The following is an 18,009-nucleotide window of genomic DNA, read 5'->3' on the forward strand; positions in this document are numbered from 1 at the left end:
TACCATATAAGGCCTGAATTCAGAACTGACATAACTCTCATTTCCTTTGTATTTTATTGTCCGGAGCATGATACAATGATAGCCCAGAATCAATAATGTAAAAAGAACTCTGAATCATGATACAGTTCGTTAGTAAGTCACATTACAATGAACATGTATTTGCCAAACTTCTGATAAATGTTGATTATACTACAAATAAGAAAAGGATTAAGAAAAAATATTAAATGATTGCATTCATATGTTCTATTTTTAACTTAATGTTTTAACATAAAAATAGGTATTCTAGCTAACTTGTGAAAGATGAATGAATTTACACAATTTCATTCCACACATCAATCACTGCCAGCCATTAAATCTATTTAGTTTTGTAATTGTTGTTACATTTGTTAAGTTTCTGAAGGCTGTAATAGACAGCTTCGCTGTGGTAACAAACAGCTCTCAAATTCAGTGGCATAAAACATGAGTCATCAGAAGCTTTATGTCTGCAGCTGCTGTTCTGCTCCATGTGTCTATCCCTTTTGGACTGTAGTTAAATAAATAACTTCCATTTACACCATCCCTATTATTAGGATGGTTAAAAAAAAACACACAGAAAAAAAGATAGCTGATAGAAACTTGCAGTTATGTTTACTACTCAGATATGTTAATTACACCTGTTTACATCCAAATGACCAAAAACATCACATGGCTATCTGTGCTCAAAATTATTAGACATTTTCTTTTCCTATAACGGGTAATGCACTATAATTCACACGCCAATGGGAAATAATGTATTATCCTTTTATAAAAAGCAAATAATTGTGGCAGTAAAATCTACCAAAGTCTGTAGTCTTGATATCTTACGCAATCCCAAAAGAAGTTACTCTGAAAGTCTTATCCAATCATTGCATTGAGTCTGAAGTCCAGAATTTTTCTGTCCTCTCTTCAGGTCTGAATATAATTCATATCATCTAGAAATCTATTGTATAAAATAATACAAATAACAACAATTATATACAAAAAATGTTACTTTCTCACTATATACTAAGCTATAAGAGTGAAGATATACAGATCAGCCACAATAAGCATTTATTTTAGGAAAAGGGAAGATGAGAAGCTTCTAGTAGTCAATGATTCATAGAAATTCTGAAACTTATGTAGAACACATTTTAAAAATCTAAAATGAACACAGGAAATCTTGATTAGGCCACTAGTTTTCTCCTAAAGATAGTTCCCAATTCTGATATATTCATTAGCCATTAGCTCTACTGTCTGAAAAATGCTTCCTTTTTCATGGTCATCCTTGGACACTTCTTAAAAGAGCAATAAAAAGCAAGTGTCTTCAGGTAAACTGTGTCTATGTGAGCCTACACTGCCCAGACATTCCAGACTGCATGCAAATAAATAACTTCACATGCTATAAACATTTACCATTGCTAGGAGGTAGAGAATTCCATGAACCTACTGTTACAATTTCTGAAATAAACATCTTCCAATAGATCTACAAGTGAAGCTCCTGCTTCAGAAACAAGTTTATGGACGTGAAGAGTGAAGGGGAGGAGTTATATTCATTTCCCAGTGCTGGCAGGACAAATCACCACAAATGAAGTGGCCTAAACCAACAGAAATGTACTCTTTCACAGTTCAGAGTCCAGAAAGCTGAAATTGGTAAGGTTAGTTTTTACTGGAGACTCTAAGAGAAAATCCATTTCATGTTTGTCTCCTAGCTTCTGGTGGTTGTCAGCCATTTTGGGGATGGATTGGCTCATAGATGCATCTCTCCAGTCTTTGCCTCCGTCTTCACACAGTGTTCTCCCCTGTGGTCCTGTGTCCAATTTCCCTCTTCTTAAAAACATTAGTAATATTGGATTTATGGCCCATTTAGGTGGGCCCTCAATCCAATTTTACTTCATCTTAACATGATTATACCTGCAAAGATCCTATTTCAAACAAGGTTACCGTCATAGGCTTCAGGTGGATATGTGTTTTTGGGGAGACAGTACTCAGCCACCCTCTTACAGGAGGCTTAGGAGAGAATACAGGAGGATTGTAGAAACTAAAGTCAAAGCACAGGCATAGATGTCCTCAGAAAAAGTCCCACATTAAGAGTCAAATTAGTAATCAAAAGTCTGGAAATTGGTAGTGCCTATCACTTGGTCTAGGGATGAAACTTAAAAGTTAGTGGGACTGGAGGCAGAAAGCCTGGAAGAACATTTCTCTGCAGAGAAATGAGATAACTAGAGAAAGGTAAGTTTCCATTTAAGATAAGACAGTAAACAAAAATTAAAAAGTTATATTGAAAAGACAAAACAGAACAACAAGTACTGTCTTATTATTTTAAAAAGTCACATTTTACTATACTAACGAAAGATGGTATTTTTAAATTAAAAATATGTCCATTAACTGCCTAGGAATAAAAATGTCAGATAATTTTCATAAAAATTTACCTTAACAAGAGAATAGAAAATAAGAATCAAAATATTCCAGCCGAGAAAATTTACCACTCCCATCAACATAACCTTTATCTATTAATGAAACATATTTAAATACATTGATAAAAGAATGTAATCTTAAAGTAGGAACTTGTCCATGAAATGGTTAGGAATAGGAAACATCAGACCAACTCCATAAAAAATTACTGTAAAGTAAAACTAGATAAGAAAAATCAAAACATTTGAGGTAATATAATTCTTTGCACAAAGTAATCACAAAGGAGAAGAAAATTGTACCAATCATAAATGAAGAAAATTTAAATACATTCAAAAAAGCATATGAAAACATAAGAAATAGACTCATATTTGAAAATGTAACAACAGAAATAGCAATATTAAAGTAAATGCAACGATTTTTGACTTAGGCAAGAGAAGAAATTACAGAAAATGAGAAAACAATCTCAGTATAAGGAATAAGTTATAACTTATACGAGAGAGAAGTGATTTGAATAAAAATTTATTAAAACAGACCAATAAGCCCATAATTTACAAGAAATTGGGTACTCAGAGGGGTCTTAATAGAAATAGCAATAAAATAAATGCTGTTCTTTTCTCACCTAATAAATGTTTAAAATAAGGCCAAAAAACAAAATCAAACACTTTCTAAGTAAATTATCTGAGCCTCAGAACAAAACTCAAGAACATTTATAGAAATAAAAAAATCCATGACTCAACAAAGTAAAACTTAAAATGTCTACTAATAGGTCAAAAGTTAACAGCCATGCAGCAGCAGAAAAACACATTCCATAATGAGGAAGAAAACCCATCAGTTGAAACTGATCCAAGACTGACACAGGTATTAGAATGAGCAGTCAATGTCTATAAAATAGTTATTAAAACTATCTTTCATTTGTTCAAATTAGATTAGAGATATTGAAGATATATAAAAATAACCCCAATTAAACTTGTTGGAGAAAAAAATTGAATAGTTGAGACAAAAAATACATTGGATCAGATTAATTTCAGATTAGATATTGCAAATAAACATATATAAACATTAGTTATTACAAATAAACGTATTCATGAAATTGAAGACAATTTTTTATTTATTTATAAAAGCTTCAAAATAAAACAGTGAAAAAATACTATTAAAAATAGTGAAAGTTTTCTTATAAGCCCTTGACAGGGGAAAAAAAAAAGAATGAAAGAATATAAGTAGGTCATGTGGCAACATCAATTTACCTAACATATGCATAATTTGAAAAAACAAATGAGGCAGAGCAAAGGGGCAAAAAATAAATTTGAAGAAATAATACCTGGAAAATCCACAAAGTCTAAATTACGTATTCCACAGATCTAAAGAGTTCAAAAAACCAAAGTACAAAAACCTAAAATAACTATTCAAAATTAAATCTCAATCAAATTGTTCAAAACCAGTATTAAAAGGGAAATCCTAGAAGCCAACCGAGAAAATATAATATTTACCAATGAACAGACAGAAGGAAGGCAGCAGATTTCTCATCAGCAACAATGTAAGTAAAATGGCACTTAAGCAATTCACTAAAGGTACTGAAAGAGTTGTTAACCTAGAATTTTACAGTAAGGAAAAAATATTTCAAAAACAAAGGCAGAATAAAGCCTTAAATATACATACAAAAGCTCAAATTATTGTCACTGTTAGACACACATGAACCAAAATATTAATGTCCGGAGTTCCTGCAGAAAGAAGAAAAATAATACTAAGTGAAATGTTGATTTACAAAAAGGGAATGAGTGGCACCAGAAATGGTAACTCTATGGATGAATATAAATTTTTTCTGATTGTTTAATTCTTTTTAAAAGATAATTACCTATTTAGAAGAGGATTCCAGAAAAATGTTGGAGTAGGGAGCACCAGAAATCTGTGTCCCTAACTAGTCAACAATTGCAGTGGCAGAATCAGTTTGCTTTACATGTTTCGGAACTCTAGAGTCTATTGAACAATTACAAATTTCAGAAGGCTTGGATGTAAATTGCAGTTAATTTTGGCTCTTAGCTCAGTATTGATTATTCTTCTCCCAACTTCTAGCTTTATGCCAGCAGCTGTGCATGTGTTTCTTGAAAACCCTGCACATAGCTGGGGTGGATGATAAGAATCCTGTCCACCAAACATAAGGAATCTGTGTTTTGTTTACTGCATATAATCACAGATGTGCAGACATGGAGGCAGGCAGAGACTATTGCACTTCCCAGTCGCATGGTTGCAAGTCTTTCACCCTACACCTGAAGTGACATCCAGTAGACCTCAAGGTTCAGTACCTCCATTCTTTATTTTACTTTTTCCCCTTTTGAGAGCCAGATATTAAAGACTAGAACATCCAAAATCAACCACATGTATGAGGAAATTAAGAAGTCATTGTGCACGCGCAGCAGATGATGTATGCTCTAAAAAGACCTGAGGACACCTTAAGTTTACACTTTAGGCTTATCCTTACAACAGACATGACCTACAAAAATCCAAACAAAGCCACCACAACAAAAGACAGAGCAAATCCTGAGGAAGAATGAGAATCTTATTTCCAGAACTATCACATTATTCAATTCGAATGTCCAATTTTGATTAAAAAAAAATATGTCTGCCGGGCATGGTGGCTCATGCCTATAATCCCAGCACTTTGGGAGGCCGAGGTGGGCAGATCACGAGGTCAGGAGATTGAGACTATCCTGGCCAACATGGTGAAACCTTGTCTGTACTAAAATACAAAAAATTAGCCAGGCATGGTGGCACACACGTGTAGTCCCAGCTACTCGGGAGGCTGAGGCAGGGCAATCGCTTGAACCCAGGACACAGAGGTTATAGTGAGCCGAGATCACACCACTGGACTCCATCTCAGAAAAAAAAAAAAAAAATTACCGGTCATACAAAGAAATAGGAAATTATGGCCCATTCAAAGGAAAACAAAACAAAACAAACAAAACAACAACCAAACTTTCCCTAAAAAAGAACTGAGAGATGATCTAAAATGCAGACATTAAAACAACAATCTTAAAGATGCTGAAAGAACTAAGACATAAAGTCAACAAAACTATGCATGAACAAAAGGGAAATATTAATAAAATATTAGAAAGCCTAAAAAGGAACCAAGAAGTAATTCTACAGCCAAGAAGTACAATAACTAGAAAATTCACTAGAAGGACTCAAAGGCAGATATAAGCATAATGAAAAAAGAATCAGTAAATTTGAAGATGAGACAATAGAAATGATGAAGTCTGAGGAATAGAAGGAAAAAAGATTGAACCCAAGTGAACAGTGACTAAGAGAATGACGTGCCAACAAGCAGGCTATCATGTTGAAATCCCAGAAGGATAAGAGAGAGAGATAAGAGGTAAAGATGAAATTGAGGGTGGTGACCAACAATAGGCAGCACACCTGGACTGAGTTGGTATGAACATCTTCATACTGAATGAGAGACTGCAATCCTCCCATACACTTGCTCTTTTTTTTTTTTTTTCTTTTATTATTATTATTATTATACTTTAGGTTTTATGGTACATGTGCGCAATGTGCAGGTAAGTTACATATGTATACATGTGCCATGCTGGTGCGCTGCACCCACCAACTCGTCATCTAGCATTAGGTATATCTCCCAATGCTATCCCTCCCCCCTCCCCCCACCCCACAACAGTCCCCGAAGTGTGATGTTCCCCTTCCTGTGTCCATGTGTTCTCATTGTTCAATTCCCACCTATGAGTGAGAATATGCGGTGTTTGGTTTTTTGTTCTTGCGATAGTTTACTGAGAATGATGATTTCCAATTTCATCCATGTCCCTACAAAGGACATGAACTCATCATTTCTTATGGCTGCATAGTATTCCATGGTGTATATGTACCATATTTTCTTAATCCAGTCTATCATTGTTGGACATTTGGGTTGGTTCCAAGTCTTTGCTATTGTGAATAATGCTGCAATAAACATACGTGTGCATGTGTCTTTATAGCAGCATGATTTATAGTCCTTTGGGTATATACCCAGTAATTAAACTAAAGAGCTTCTGCACAGCAAAGGAAACTACCATCAGAGTGAACAGGCAACCTACAAAATGGGAGAAAATTTTCGCAACCTACTCATCTGACAAAGGGCTAATATCCTGAATCTACAATGAACTCCAACAAATTTACAAGAAAAAAACAAACAACCCCATCAAAAAGTGGGCGAAGGACATGAACAGACACTTCTCAAAAGAAGACATTTATGCAGCCAAAAAACACATGAAAAAATGCTCACCATCACTGGCCATCAGAGAAATGCAAATCAAAACCACAATGAGATACCATCTCACACCAGTTAGAATGGCGATCATTAAAAAGTCAGGAAACAACAGGTGCTGGAGAGGATGTGGAGAAATAGGAACACTTTTACACTGTTGGTGGGACTGTAAACTAGTTCAACCCTTGTGGAAGTCAGTGTGGCGATTCCTCAGGGATCTAGAACTAGAAATTCCATTCGACCCAGCCATCCCATTACTGGGTATATACACTTGCTCTTTAACGTAGGGGCCTGTTTTTTGAACTTGAAGTTGATTTCCCACATCGGTTCTTATCTGGGCCCATTCTGCACCAGAAAAGTAAGCATTTGGAATTCTTTAATGTGCTGGGAGTGCCTTCTGCAATGGCTGGATTCTTGGAGAGTTGAGCAACAAATCACTTATACAGTACAGAGACTGGATCACATATGCCCAGAGGCAGTGCAGCTTCCCCATTGACGGTGGTCACAGGCTCAAAGGCTGAAAAGCATTCAGCATGTAATGCTTTTGGTATAACCTGATCCAAAAGGCAGCAGTACAAGTGACAGTCCAGGCATTTTTACAAATGAAGAAAAATTTCACAATGTCCTCAGGACAGACGTAGGAGGCCAGAAATAGCCAAATATCCATGGGACACTATTCTGTTCCAGCCCCATCTAGGTCTCCTGTTTCCTTTTTCTTTTCTTTTTTCTAGAGACAAGTTCTCTCATGGATGTTTTCCTCCTAAGCTGGATCCATCTCATCACTGCTGTTGATGATGTCACAGTGCTCACCTGTCCCAGAAAAAAAAAACAAACAAACAAACAAAAAAAAATTCCTCTGAAGGAATCTGGAAGACTTTTAAGCCACAAATAAGTTTTACTTCCTGATAAATAGCATTGGTGACTTCTTTCTTGACTCATCCAGACCTCATGATTGCCAGATCTGGGCTGGCATAATCCGCCACAGTCCCTAGTCTGGAGCAGGCATCATGGGCCCAGAACTTGAGTCACTTTCCTCTCTCAGTCATGGCAACCATGTCAGAGCAAGACCAGCCTCGGGGGCTGGGGCCCCCAGCCATGTTTTGTTCCAGAGAGCCAGCCCTAGGAGGTGCAGGTCAGCTATACCCAGCTTTGCAGACATCCCACAGGCAGAACATTCAATTTAATCAATGATGACAGAATTAAGATCAGTTGTTGCCTGGGAAAGTTGGCGCTAGTGTGGTAGGTAGGAAACTGTGATTACCATAGGGCACAGAGAAACTTTTGTAGATATGCAGATTATGAATATATTCAATATCTTGAATGTGGTAATTATTGTATGGGATGTATACATTAGCAAACTTGTCAAGTTTTGAAAATTTTAAATAAATGAATGTTATTATATGTTAATTATACCTAAATATTTGTATATTAATTTTACCCAAAACCATATAGAATTAATATAGAGATATAGAGACATTAGCAGTCCTTTTTTTTTTTTTTTTTCTAGACGGAGTTCTGCTCTTGTCGCCCAGGTTGGGAGTGCAATGGCGCAATCTCAGCTCACTGCAATCTCCGCTTCCCAGTTCAAGCGATTCTTCTGCCTCAGCCTCCTGAGTATCTGGGGTTACAGGTGCCTGCCACCACACACGGCTAATTTTTGTATTTTTCGTAGAGACGGGTTTTCACCATGTTGGCCAGGCTGGTCTCAAACTCCTGACCACAGGTGATCTGCCCTCCTGGCCTCCCAGCAGTCCCATTTTTAACATAAATACAGGCAATAAAATTCTCTTTTAAAATAAGATATAGCTTAGCTGTGCTCTCTCTAATTAGAATTCCTATGTGCAAAATATTAGAGAAAGCTGAGTATTGATAGACATTGTGTTCAGAAGTGAGGTTTAAAATAATGTTGGTTTGGACCTATTCTTTATACAGTTATTTTGTTAGATAATTTGAAGTTGTAATGAAAACAACAGATATAGCAGCTGTTCACCAATAGTGTACCACATTTTGTGGAAGGAGACACACGCCATTATAATCTAATACTTAGTCATGAAGAAACTACAAAAATGTCATCATGATAGTAAGTCACCCAAGCTTTTCGGACAAACTGCAATCTCTGGTTTCTTTTAAAAATTTAGTCCTTAAAGGAGTGTTTCCCAGTTGTTTTCTTACTCAATACCAGTTTTAAAGGTGTAAATAGCTTACACACATAAATTTTTCAAAGTTCAACTCTTTCTGCTCTATCGAGATACACAGATATGTTAATCCTTAATTGGCAACTTACCACAGGCCAAAATGGAGCACACTTCAGTAGTATTTATGGTTTGATTTATAAAACCAGTGTTCCGTTTATTTTACAAATAGTCAATAATATTATAACAGTGAATATGATACTAAAGCTATCTCTCTTGGAATGTATAGGTTTCAGAAATAGTGGAAGTGTTCACCACTTTGGGAATTACTTTGTGGTCAGTTGTTCAGAAGTTATTAGAGTTAATAAATATATTTACTTCTATCACTACATCATTACTCTTATCTACATAAATCCCTGTATTATAGATTTCTATGTAAATCTATATTTTATCTAACTTTAATCTTTATACTTGCATATAATAAAGTATACTAAAAATCTGAGACAATAGAGTAACTTCAATAAAATGGATAGACATTTTAGTTTCTATAATATTTACTATTAATTGACACAATAGGTTTCATTCATTTATTTGTAGTTATGTATACATCAGAGGGTAGATAAAGGGAACATGAATTACTGAATACTTGCCTCAAACTCCAACTGACTCTATATAAGCTTGACTTTTTTATTTTAAACGTTAATTGTTTTAACATGTTAAGTATACTTTTACCTGAGAAATTGAGCAATCACAGAAGCACTAAGACAGCAGTGATCACATTCTAAATAGAGTGTGGGTATAAAATCTTTTCCTTATGCTGCCGGTTTATAGAGCTCATTTCCATGCCCTGTTACTCACTAATGTTATGGTTAAATTGGAATCTCGCTGGTGACAATCGCACTACATGAAATTTTTCCTTGTAATGATAATATTAGAAAAGGATATTTTGTGAAAACTGTTAGCTTGATTAGTTAAAATTCTAAAATGTGTGCTCTTGTTACATTAGCCACATATTTGTGAAAAATAGTGTCTCTTAATATCAGATTAAAAGTTTAGATCTTGTATTCTAACCAAAACAGATTAAGACCTAACTGACATATATTCATTATCCTTCTGAATGTTCCATCTCTGGCACCTTATTCTTATTTTGCCCCAGGAAAGGACAAATACTTTTTTTTTTATAAACATGAAGGCATTTTTTAAATGGTCCTTCCTTTCAAATAATTGAAAACGAACAGTTTTTCTGACTTTAAACTTGCATTTTAACTTTGTGTTGGAGAAACATTATTCAGACCTTCAGCAGAGCATTGGCTACCGAGGATTTAGAACATAGCCTGTCAAGTGGGCAAAAATATGACAAGCTCTTTATTCTTCTAGAATGATTTTCAAATATTAGAGGTCCAAACAACAATTTGCAGAGCGGAATGGTATTTTTCTATTATCAATTTTCTTATATTCCTAGATAATTTTCTCCTCTATCATATGCTTCATTTAGAGATCATCCATGGATTTTTACCTTATTAATATTACTATACTCTTCCATCTATACCCAACACCATCATAAAAAATAAACAACAAACCAATGGGAGAATAAGTAGAAAAAGCATGTACCTTTCTATCTACTCAAAGCCTGATATTAATGAGAAATCGTGTTTATAATCGCTGTATATTAGACAAATAGAATTGACTTCCTAAAACATTTCTGCTGTCTCTGGTCCTGGCTATGTTATCTGAGAAGTGCTCCTGAAAACAGGATTTACGTGCAAGTAATTTATTTGAGAAGTTGTTCCTGGAAGCATTACTGTGGGATGAGGAATCCATGGGACAGGAAAGAGAAGTGATTAAGTAGAGGGTGGAGCAATCAGCCGATCACTGTTGTGAGCAAATGGAGCTCATTCCCAATGGTGATCTCTGGGAAACGGTAGAATTGATATCAGCAAACCACAGCTTTCAGGTCACACCTGGCACATTGCCTGTTTATGTAGCCCCCATGCACAAAGGGCACCACTCCCTAGCAGTCTAGCACTGTGAGTTATGGAAAGCAAGCTAAGACATCCCCATTTGCCCCTTTCTCCCAGCACTTGCCTCATCAGTCTATGACTCGCCTTACTGCTGCACAGGGCCCATGCCAGCTGCCACTTTTGCATTGGTTGGAAACTTCTGGGCACCTAGCAGTGGAATCTCAGTCTAGCTTGGAGTCAGGGACTCGGAAAGTTGCCTCGTCACTGTCCAGCTGCCCAAATTGAGTTTGCAAAACTCTTCAGGAAAGAAAGAAGCACAAAGATCTGGGTATTCCTGGAGCAGAGAATAAAACTGATAGGTGGAGAAGCAGCCACCATTTCCCACCCCCAGGTATTCCCTCTCTCTGGTTGATTGTTCTTCCTCTGGAAATTTTTTCCAGCTGGGCCAAAGCAGGCCCACCACGTGGGATGAAACACCCCAGGAAAATGAGGCAGGGCATGAGTTTTCTCTCTTTTTACTTAAAGTGACTGTACAATAGCCTCAATTTTGCCTCTTGGCAGATAGTACTTACATATTATCCAGCCCATGGAAGGTTAAACAACGGCTCCAAAGAGGTCTCATTCCTAATCCTCAGAATCTGTGAATATATTGCCTTCCCTGGCAAAAGGGACCTTACAGCTGCGATTCATTTAAAGATCTTGAGACGGACAGATTATTCTAGATTATACTGCGTGTCCAATGTAGTCGCAGAGTCCCTGTCAGAGGGAGGAAGGGAGTCAGACAGAGGAAGGCAACATGAACACAAAAATAGAGTCAGTTAAGGAGATAAAACACTACACTGCTGGTTTTGAAGATAAAGATCGCAATTCAAATAATAGAAGCTGGCAAAGGCAAGGAAACAGGGCCTGTCCTAGAACCTCCAGAAGTAACCAGCTCTACTGACAGTCTGATTTCAGCCAAATGAGAATGATGTTGGACTTCTGCCCTCCAGACCGGTAAGATAATAAATTTGTGTTGTTTTTATCAACTTATATTTGTGGTGGTTTGCCTCAGCTTCAATAAGAAACATAACCTAAAAGGTTTTTTGGCTCCTAGTGTAAAATAATGCTTCCCAAATTTTAGCATATGTAGGGGCTACCAAAAGATTCAGTTAAAGAAGATTCTGAAGCTTATCCCCCAGACATTCCAACTCTGTAAGTCTAAGATATGCCACTTGGATTTCTAAGAAGCCCTCAGCTAATGTGACTGCTTTTAGGGTGTGGAATTGGAGTAACCCTCAGGTAGAATGTACTTATAAGTTGTCCTATTTATGAGGCAAAGAAGCTGCTGTAATTTTTCTCTTACACTGTCATTGGATAAGAGCTGCTCCCTGGGCATCCACTTGCCCAGCATTTCCAGCCTGCTTTCTAGGTAAGTGCTTCTGGCAAAGTCATCAGGAGGAGAGTTCCAGGTGCTTTCAGTAGCAAGATTTTCTGAATGCATGCAAGAGTGAGTGCCAAGGTGATATGGAAGAGTACACCTAAACTGTCTTTGATCTCTTGTTGCATTACATATACGTGGTGAAGAATGGAAGGTTTTTCTCTATCTGAATCATGCTCTTTTAACAAATAATATTTATTAATCCATATGTTTTAGGATGGTAGGAAGTCTACAGTCCTATTTTACTTACCTTTATTAATTGATCCTCATATCACTGGGGGTGTTGATTTTCTGAGATCGTTCACTGTTTAATAATGCTCCTAGATTATGTGAAAGGCTAATGTTCTGTTTTGTAACATCTATTTTTTGTTGGCTGCGCTGATTTTGTTTAACACATTGCTGTACCTCACGTTGACTAGGCTTGTTTTCCAACAGTTTTCTCCAATTAGTTTCCCATGTTAAGAATATTATTACTGGAAAATACCATTACATTCTTTTTCTCTGTATATATTAAGGCTAAACTATATTATATTTTCAAAATGAGAAAAGAACTTTAAATGATTCTCACCATAAGACTAACTATTATCTTCCCAAAGGGGAAAAAGAGCTTATACCAATAAACAAAAACAAAAAGTTGCCAGAAAGTACTGACGTTGGGCATTAGAGAGCATGATGGACAGGGATTGAACCTTGCAGCTGAATGAGCGGGATAAATGATAACAAGTTTTAGTGATAGCAAGACTAAACAACAGGTCCACTAAGGAAAAATAAAATCTGAACATTGTATGTCAGCAATACACAAAGCCTCAGAACAGATTATCCAAGAATGTAACAAAGATGAAATTAGCATTAGTATCTCCAGAGCTTACAAACAACATCATAAAACCAAGATAAGCCATTTTGATATGCATATAAACAGGCAATGCTAAAGCACTCATTTCTTAATTTAGAAATTGAGATTTAGTTTTAAAAGCTGTATGGATTAAATAAAGATAGAATTCTTTATTCCAGTATGCCACATAGAAAATCTTAATGAACATATTGCATGTAAAATAAGAAAGGAATTGGTTTTTGGAAAGGTGAGGACTAAATCCAAAACTGTCTTTAGAGTGTAAAAAATGGGTTTTTATAAGTGAGAAAGCTGTAATTATACTTTTATGTGATTATTGTCTTTAATCCAAAATGTGTTTGGGGTAAAGTTTTACATGATGTACCAATATAAGAAATGAAATTTTTTTTGTTTTCAAATTTCAACTTTATCACAGTTCCATAGTATATTAATGTATAAAATTATAAAAGTATAATAACCTCAATTAATCATATGGTCACTGATTTTAAGCTTAGAAATGTAGTTATTTTTATAAATCAATATCCACAAAATACATTTTGTTTTGGTTTGCCGTTTTGTCATATTAAAATTTTAAATCTTTTCTATCAAGGTCAAGGGAAAATAAGCAACGTGTAGCACAGATGACAAAAAAAAACTCCAATGCAATAGAAATATGCATATGTATTGTATACATACACACATATATATTTCTATTGTTACAAAATATAAATATATTATTACAAATATACATACATATGTACATAAATATACTTGTATTGTTACAAAATATATGCTAATTTATTATTTTTACTGGTAATAAAAAGGAATCCAGGGTCAATTCTATTTTCCCATAGAACAAACTTAGCTAAAACTTATGCACCACCAAGAATAAGCATTAATCACTTGATTAACATTTTATTACCTGTGATTTTAACAGTATATATTTTGTATGCAACCAGCTTATTGAAAAATAACTGTAACAAGTTTAACAGTAGCCCCCCAAAATTTATATCCACCTCAATCACAGAATGTGATGTTATTTGGAATAGTACTTCTACAAATGTAATTAAAGGATCAAGGTGAGTTCATATTGGATTAAACTGGGCTTCAAGTCCAGTAAGAGTGTCCTTATAATAGACAGAAAAGAACATGCAGACATAGACAAGTGGACATGTGAAGAGAGAGTGAGACATTGAAGTGATGCATCTACAAGCCAAGGAATGCCAAGAATTGCTGGCTGCCCTTAGACTCTAGGGAGAGAGGCGTACAACAGATTCTACCTTGGAGCCTCCAGAATGAGCTAAACCCACAGAACCCTTGGTTTCGGATTTCTGGCCCTCTGGAATGTAAGATAATAAATTTATGTTACTAAAGTTATCTAGTTGGGGGTAATTTGTCATGGCAGCACTAGAAAAGTAATATGTAATTAGTAAAGAAAAATACAGAAGCTCTAACTTTTATACTTTGATGAGAATAACTAGTACCTGAATCAGGAATATTACCAGCAATCGAAAGGGATACCACGTTGTAAAGGTATATGCACACAGACACACACACATACACACAAAATTTTCATAGGCTAATGTACATTCAGCTTTGTAAACTCATCCAGTTTCCCAAAGTTATTGGAGTACATTCTGCTCACATCGGTAAACCACAATACAAATATGCAAGTTTCAGTTTATGTCTTTGCCAATACTTAACATTTTTTGCACGCTTTATAATTAGGTGTTCTAATGAGGGTAATGACATCTAATTGTGACTTTAATTTTTATTTCCATAATTATTAATAAGGTGGAACACCTGGCAATATGTTTATTGATCATTAGAATTGATATTTTTATGAAGTAATCAGTTCAATTATTCTTTTTCCTTTTAGGCTGTTATCTGTTTTATTGAACTTTAGAAGTTCTTTGTACATTTCACATAATAATACTTTTAGATGAATATGCTACAAATGCCTTCTCCCAATCTGGCTTAAAATTCCACTCTCATTTTGATGACTTTTAATAATATTATTAATTTCAATGAATTACAATGTGTCAGTCTTTCTCTTATGTTTAATTCCTTATATGCTTTATTTTAAAATATCTTTGGCTACTACAGTGTCATAAATATACTCCCACATTCACATATAAGGTTTTACTGTTTCACCTTTTGCAATTAGATATAGAATCCATCTAGATTTAATTTTTGTGTATGATAAGTCAAAACCCATATGTATATATATATATATATATATTCAATTGTCCCAACATTATTTTGTAAAGCTAACCACTTACTTCCTGTGCTAAACAATCCCTAATATCGTAAATCAAGTAACTATATACATGTGAATGTTTCTGAAATTGTCTCCCATGCAGAATATTACATAGTCTTAAATACTCACTTGATAATATATAATACATAGTAGTTTTAGCCTTCACTTTGTTGTTCTTAAAATTACTTTGGCTTACACTTGCCCCTTTGAATTCTAACATATATTTGGGAATCAGCCTGTCAATTCAATAAAGAAAGAAGGGAGAAGGAAAAAAAAAAAGAAAAGAAAGAAGAAAAGAAAGGGAATGGGAAGAAAGGAAAGAAAATGGAAGGTTAGGAAAGGGAAAAGAGGAGTAAACAGGAAAGGAAAGCAGAAGAAAAAAAATGTCATATTTTAAGAAAGAATTCGTGACTAAGACACCAAAAGCACAAGCAACAAAAACAAAAATAGACAAATGGTACATAATTAAGCTAAAAAGCTTTCACACAGCAAAAGAAATGATCAAGAGAGTGAACAAACAACCTGCAGAATGGGAGAACATATTTTAAAAATGTGCATCCAACAAGGGTCTTATATCCAGAATATATACAGAACTCAATTCAACAACAAAAATTAACAGTTATTTCCATTAAAAAGTGGACAAAGTATATGAATAGATATTTTTGAAAAAAAGACATGCAAATGGTCAACACGTATGTGAAAAAAATGCTCACCATCACTATCATCAGATAAGTGCAAATTAAAACCAAAACAAGATATCATCTTACCCCAGTCTTAATGGCTATTAGTAAAAAGACAAAAGTAACACATTGGCAAGGGAGTGGAGAAAAGAAAACTCTTAAACAGTGCTGATGGGAATGTAAATTAGTGCAACCTCTATGTAAAGCACTATGGCAATTTCTCAAATAATTAAAAATAAACCTACCATTTGATCCAGAAATCTTGCTAGAATCTATCAACTCAAAGAAAAAGAAATTATTATATTAAAAATCTGCATTTGTATAAATTTCACAGCACTATTTACAATAGCAAATATATGGAATCAGCTTAAGTGTTCATCAATTGACGGTTGGATAAAGAAAAGATTGTACACATACACCATGGAATACTATTCTCCCATGAAAAATGAAATCGTCTTTTGCAGCAACATGAATGGAACTGGAGACCATTATCTTAAGTGAAACAAGTCAGACACAGAAAGATAAATATTTCATGTTTTCATAAGTCAGAGCTAAATAATGTATACACATGAATCTAGAGTGTGGAATGATAGACAATGAAGACTCAGAAGGGTGTGTGGGTGGGAGAAGGGATGGATAACGAGAAATTACTTAATGTGTACAACGTACATTATTTGAATGATGGATACCCTAAAAGCACTGACTTCACTGTAATACAATCGATGCATGTAACAGAATTTCACTTGTATCCCATGAATTTACATGAATTTTGAAACATGCATTGAACAGTAGATAATTATGAAGAGTGCTGGCATCTTTTGAAAATTGAATTATCCATTTCATAAATTTAATATATCCCTGCTTATTTAGTCTTTGATGTTTAGTAGTAATACTTATATTTTCTGATAGAATTATTGATGGAATATTTATATAAAATTTGATTATATCAATTTTTAAAAATTTGCTTCTAAACAGTTTATTGACTGTTTTGGATTTTTTGAGTATATCACTGTGTCATCTGAAAACAGATGCAATTATATTTCATCTTCTTCACTTTCTTTTGTTGCTGGATTTCCCAAAACATATGCTAAATAGAAGTGAATAGTGAACAACCTTGTCTCATTGTCAATTTCAATGTGAAATTCATTATAAAATGTCACATTTTCTATATAATTATTTAAGATATTCCTTATCAGAATAAAAGTTCTTAGATATACCTCATGTAAGAATTTCTAAAAAAAAAAAAAAGAATTTCTATTATAATTTTTTATGAAATATATATCTGCATTTATGAGATTGTCATTTAATTTTTTTGTTTTGTTTATTAATATAGTTAATTACATTCATTGATTTCCAAATATTAAACCACACTTGCATTACTAGAATAATGCCAGTTTGGGAATTACATATTATTCTCTTTGAATATCTCTGAATTCTACTTGTTTTATTTAGGTTTTATATCATCTATAATGATGATAGGAATTACTATATAGTTTTTCTTTCCTATTAGTAATGTTTTGGTAGCAAAGTTATACTGGCTTTATGTAATGAGTTTGGAGGTGCCCGCCTCCCTTAGTTTTCTTCTGGAACAATTTGTGTTATCTCTTATTTCTTCCCCAAATGTTTAGAAGAATTTACTCTTAAAGCCATCTGGAAATTCCTGTGGTAAGATTTTATTTCAGATTCAATCTCTTTAATAGATATAGGACTATTTAGATTTTCTATATCATTATATAAGTTATTTTAGCATTCTTCATTATCTGTTTTACATTTGAAGCACCATAGTGGTGTCACATTTCAATTGCTACTATTAGTAAATTCAGATATCACTCTTTTTTTATAAATATTAATAGACTTTTCAAAGAACCATCTCTTTTTTTTATTATTATTATTATTATTATTATACTTTAAGTTTTAGGGTACATGTGCACAATGTGCAGGTTAGTTACATATGTACACATGTGCCATGCTGGTGTGCTGCACCCATTAACTCGTCATTTAGCATTAGGTATATCTCCTAATGCTATCCCTCCCCCCTCCCCCCACCCCACAACAGACCCCAGAGTGTG

General features: G+C 34.5%; 1 pseudogene; it reads right to left on the bottom strand.

The window, feature by feature from the left end:
* Positions 1–1,616: 1,616 nt before the first annotated feature.
* LOC100433237 (putative transmembrane protein 183BP) lies at positions 1,617–7,755 on the bottom strand (annotated as a pseudogene).
* Positions 7,756–18,009: the final 10,254 nt, after the last annotated feature.

This window comes from Pongo abelii, chromosome 2 (genome assembly GCF_028885655.2).
Source record: "Pongo abelii isolate AG06213 chromosome 2, NHGRI_mPonAbe1-v2.0_pri, whole genome shotgun sequence".
In the NCBI taxonomy this organism is placed as follows: Eukaryota; Metazoa; Chordata; class Mammalia; order Primates; family Hominidae; genus Pongo; species Pongo abelii.